Source organism: Chamaea fasciata, unplaced genomic scaffold, assembly GCF_029207755.1.
Source record: "Chamaea fasciata isolate MVZ Bird 193981 ecotype frontalis unplaced genomic scaffold, bChaFas1.0.hap1 SCAF_293, whole genome shotgun sequence".
Classification (NCBI taxonomy): domain Eukaryota; kingdom Metazoa; phylum Chordata; class Aves; order Passeriformes; family Sylviidae; genus Chamaea; species Chamaea fasciata.
In genome coordinates, this window is record NW_027094378.1 from 72,974 (window position 1) to 78,184 (window position 5,211).

A 5,211-nucleotide genomic window follows, 5' to 3' on the forward strand; every position below is an offset into this window, starting at 1 on the left:
TTGAAAGGGAAAAGGAGAAAAGTCCCCCCTACAAATCCACACCGGCTCACCTGCTCCTGCTGCCCGGCACAAAGGTTTGTCCCTCGGCATCTCCTGAAGCAATACTCCATATCCGAGGGTTCCCCCAAACTCTGTAAGACGAGCTCGCCATCATCCCGTAAGACACTCCAGAGAGCCTCGCAGAAGCTGCTCCCTCCGGCAGCTCCACGCTAGAGTGAGCTGAGGCTCCCCGCGTAAGCAGCTCGGGCAGGAGCCACCTGCCCCTCATTATCCTTTACAGCTCACACCTGCGGCTGCTCTGTCCCCTCGTTATCCTAACAGCTCACGCCTGCAGCTGCTGCCAGCCCGAGGGTGAGGGCGGGGCAGAGGGAACTTGCTGCAGACATTTCACTGTTTGCACCGACACACTGGGGCACCGGGCTTTGCTTGCTAGGGATAAGCAAAAATTAAAGAGTTGACTTTTCTTGTTGTCATCATCCTTGAAGAAAGGAAAAATATATCAGGACTCGTGTGACTTCTCTGTGAACACAAAGTGCAAGGAACTTGGGAGGGGGAGGTCTTAAAACAACACCGGTTTCCTATAGCAGCAGCTGCTTTTGGTGCACACTGAAGCTTCTCTAGGCTTGTTTCAACGCTCTGCAGCAGTTAAGAGAGTACCACCTATTTAGGGGATACTGTAAAAGCTTTAGCTTTTCTAGAGATTTTCTCACCCCTTAAAACTGTATTTTATATTTCTATTTTTGTTACTTATATTTTTCTATTTTTGTATTTATTTAATTTGTGTTGACTTGTTTATTTTTTAAACTATATGAATTCATTTACCTAACACATCAGAACCACAATGAATTAAAATTAAATTAGCCTCGTTTTCTAAGGGGTAAAGATTTAATTTTTATTTAATAATGTTGGCATGTTTTCTCTGTCATTGTTTTTTCTTGGGGGGCAGTGTTTGTAGGGGCTTTTGTTTTGGTTTTTGTTTTTCTGTTTGCTTTGTTTTGGAGTTCTTTGTTAATAAACAAAGAGGTTCAGAGAGGCACAAAATAAAATGTCAACTTTGTTTTATTGCTACCTCTGAAATACACCTCGACACCAAGTTATTGCTGGTAATACTGTGTATGGGTAGAATGAGACCTGTTAAGGGGTTGAAAGGAAAAAAGTGGCAGCATGGTGCTGAATAGCTCCTGCTTTACCAACATGAATTTGGTAAATTTCCTTGGAAATGTGCCCTACAAGGTACAAAAACTCCAATTAGGATGGAAAACTGGAAAAAAAAAATATATTCTCTTACTAGAATCAGAGAGAGAAAAAACATCAAATAAAAGGAAGAAATAACATCTAAATCCCAGCTTGCCTGGAAAACAAGCTCAGGCATTTCTAACACTGCAAACTTTTGGAACAGTCATCAAGTTGGTGGAAGTTCATGGAACAAATTTAAATCTGCTTCCTCTGCTCTAATTTTAAAGGGAAGTGGAAATTCAACAGGTCCAGCTACTCCTATCCAAGAATGATCTGTGTTTTGTGGGAGTAACAATGCAAAGAAACTCGAATCTTACTTGTATTTGACATCGGAAACTCTCAGCAGAGTTGGGAAGTTTCAGTGGAACAAAAGCACCACACTTCCTGCAATAACAAAATTGGACTCGGCAAGTCAGGAATTTTATTTACACATCCACGGACGAGGAGGGGGATGACACCAGGAATACACTCCAGCTGAAAGCAAGGATTTATTGGAAAAGGCAGGAAATCAAACTGACAGTCTCTGTCCAGTTATGGCCAGGCAATTATCCAGGAGTCAGAAAGAAAAGTGGGAACCTTGGACTGGGATAAGGCCTTCCAGTGGCTTCACTTCCTACTGGCTCTCTCCTTTTCGCCAACTACCTGCAAGAGGAAAAGCAACAGGAATAAAGTCTCAAACAGGATGGCCTTGGTCCAGGCAGACTGAAATGCAGCTCCCAGCGAGGGAGGCCAGGCTGTGCCTCGGGGAGCTCCGGGAATCTGGGATTGCCCGTGGGATTAAAGGGCTGGAAAAGCACACCCACCTGCCAGGTTCAGTGCTGGGACAGAGCAAGGCCGGGGCTCAGGGGCAGCAGTTAGAGCTGGGACTGCAGGAGAACACCCCAAACCCGGGTTAAACATCCGGCATGACACGCAGCACGCTCCGGGAGAAACTCGGGTGGGAGAAGCCCCGGGATGCTCCACGTTCCTTGCCCTTGGCAGCTGTGCCAGGGCCTCCCTCAGAATGCTGACCTCACCGTGCAGCTCCTACAAAACAGGAGAACTTAAGGGAATCGCCCAGAATCCCTGGACTTCCAGTTATTAAGAACCACAGCTGCAGCGAAAGGTGTACAAACGCTACTGCAAACCAGTAGGTCTGAGGAGACGCAGGGATTTATTCCAGAGGTGGCATGTTGGTGTTACTACTTTAAGCTCCTGCCGCTAGAACATATTTGTACAATAAAAACATTATTGAGGCAGCTAAATTAAAATTAGATTTTTTACAGTAAAGTCAGCCAAAAAAGAGAGTCTCAAAATTAAGATATAGGCCGCAAAGTTATTTTAAAAAAAAGTTCTCATTCATGAGCATAACCTGCCAGCCTCTCATGTTTTCAGTCCTTACCATTTATTTTTACCAAGGTGATGATTAAAACCGTGTAAAAAGCTCAAAAAAAAAAAAATCCAGGACAAGGCAGGTGTTTTCCCAAGTACCCTCAGTGTGGAGCTGTGTCAACCACAAGTGTTTGCTCCCTCAGCCCAGCCCGGAGCAGGCTCCAGCTGCTGCCCAGGGGGGTTACCAAGGGACTCACCTGTTTGAAGCTGTAAACGCAGGTGGCCTGCACTGGAGTGCCAAAAAATGTGAAATATGTGACTCTCACCTTGAATAGCGATCGATCTTCTCAGGGGAGCCCCTCACCCAGGATGGGGGGCTCTGCCACGGATTTCATCCCTCTGCATCTGAAAGAAAGTTGGGACAAAAGTCAGAGTGCTGCAGGATACCTTGACAGCTCCACACATCTTGTGCCAATCTAGGAATACCCTCTATAGTCTAACTACACCCCACATCACAAATTTCAAGCCCCCGGCACTATTACCCTCGTACCCCTACACCCAGACTAAGCAGCAAGGCAGAGCAGCTCCCGGCCAAACACACACCAACACCCGTGACACAGCACAGGACAAACGAGGGGACACAACAGGGACAGAAAACTCTGGGCAAGAAGAATGACCCTGAGGGTCCAGAGAACTCGGAATGAGATGACCTAGGTAAGATGGAAGGTGAGCTGGCCAGGCTCAGAGAACCCTGCAGGAACAAGATGCCATCGGGATGACTTATCCCAAGAAATGCAGAGATGGATGCCCGAGAATCCTACGGTCAGAATCCTCTACCTGCCTTTGCATTCTCACAAGACCTAACCCGCCGGAATGGATCAGGGCGGTGCACGGCTGTCAATACAGCTCAGAACAAGACCTGAAAAGGCATCGGACTGGATGCTTGTGAAGAGAGATGGATTCTGATGAGTGTCCGAGCAGCTGAGACAAAGGCACCTGGCTGAGGAGCACAGAGATCAGAAATGCTAAGACTGATGCCAGGGGTTTTGATAGGCCCCTCAAAGGGCTAAGTGAAAAGACAGCACACACAAGACACCCAAAGGACAGAGAGCACAACAGACAAGTGACACAACACACACCAGGACTGCTCTGCCCTGCACACCTCGGCACTGTGATCCAGAATGAGACCTTCCCTTGATGTAGCCTAAGGGGTCACATCTTGGACATCCCTGTCACCAAAAATGACTCAAAAAATCCCTCCCAGTGGCCCCTGATCCCACACCCCGCTTTCAAGCCATCCCTGGCTCCGAGCCCTCCACTTATCTCTCGGACGTCTAGGGAGGTGAATCCACGCTGGGTGCCAAAGAAGGCCGCCTCTCCCTCAGGGAAATTCCTGCTGCTGCTGGGCTGTTGTCTCCTACACAGCTACAATAAAGAAAACCAAACATCAAAGCATAATCTTAGCTGCACATCAGCCAGAAACCAGCAATTCTGCTACTCACTGTCTCCTAAGCTTGCCTGTGTCCTCGGCCCCGCGCTTCAGCTGCGCTCAGAGGCCAACGCCGGCGTCGCAGGGTCTGCCTGGGTAAAGAGCAGACAAGGTGACGTGGCAGCGCTGGAACTTGAGGGGACCCTCCCTCCTTCTCCTCCCTGACTCACCTCAACTCCTCGGCCGTTATCCAAGCCTACCTGGATGGGGCCTTCACAAGGAGAAGATCAAGGCTCCATCACAGACTCCTGGAATGCTCCCGGAGGGCTCACGGGTGAGGTGACGCGGGTCTGTCGTCCGGTTGGTGAGAGGGGAGCTCGGCCTCCTGCGAGTGGACTCCCTAAAACACACAATAACGGAGGCTTAGAGTTGCACCAGCGAGTGAGGCTTGAACAATAGCAACGGCTTCTGTCCACCCATCACTGCTCACCTCGCCCACGTCAGCTTGACTGCTGAGATCCGGCTTTACCACCTAAAAATAAAGACAAAGAACAGAGCTGTAACACAGCCATCATTTACACCTCCCCTGCAAACACAAACAGGGACTGACCTTCTCAGGGGAGCCCCCTCACCCAGGATGGGGGGCTCTGCCACAGATTTCATCTCTCTGCATCTGAAAGAAAGTTTGGACAAAAGTCAGAGTGCTGCAGGATACCTTGACAGCTCCACACATCTTGTGCCAATCTAGGAATACCCTCGACAGTCTAACTACACCCCACATCCCCACATCACAAAATGCAAGTCCCCAGGACTCATCCTATTACTTCTACACCCAGACTGAGCATCAAGGCAGAGCAGCTCCCAGCCAAACACACACCAACACCCATGACACAGCACAGGAAAAACGAGGGGACACAACAGGGACAGAAAACTCTGGGCAAGAAGAATGACCCTGAGGGTCCAGAGAACTCAGAATGAGATGACCTAGGTAAGATGGATGGTGAGCTGGCCAGGCTCAGAGAACCCTGCAGGAACAAGATGCCATCGGGATGACTTATCCCAAGAAACACAGAGATGGATGCCCGAGAATCCTACGGTCAGAATCCTCTACCTGCCTTTGCATTCTCACAAGACCTAACCCGCCGGAATGGATCAGGGCGGTGCACGGCTGTCAATACAGCTCAGAACAAGACCTGAAAAGGCATCAGACTGGATGCTTGTGAAGAGAGATGGAT

General features: G+C 48.9%; 1 long non-coding RNA gene across 1 annotated transcript; it reads right to left on the bottom strand.

The window, feature by feature from the left end:
- Positions 1-1,634: 1,634 nt before the first annotated feature.
- Positions 1,635-4,130, bottom strand: LOC136305133 (uncharacterized). Its single transcript, XR_010725058.1, has 4 exons — positions 4,050-4,130; positions 2,874-3,972; positions 2,040-2,262; positions 1,635-1,878 (listed from the first exon to the last, which is right to left on the bottom strand). It is a non-coding gene; the product is annotated as an uncharacterized lncRNA (long non-coding RNA).
- Positions 4,131-5,211: the final 1,081 nt, after the last annotated feature.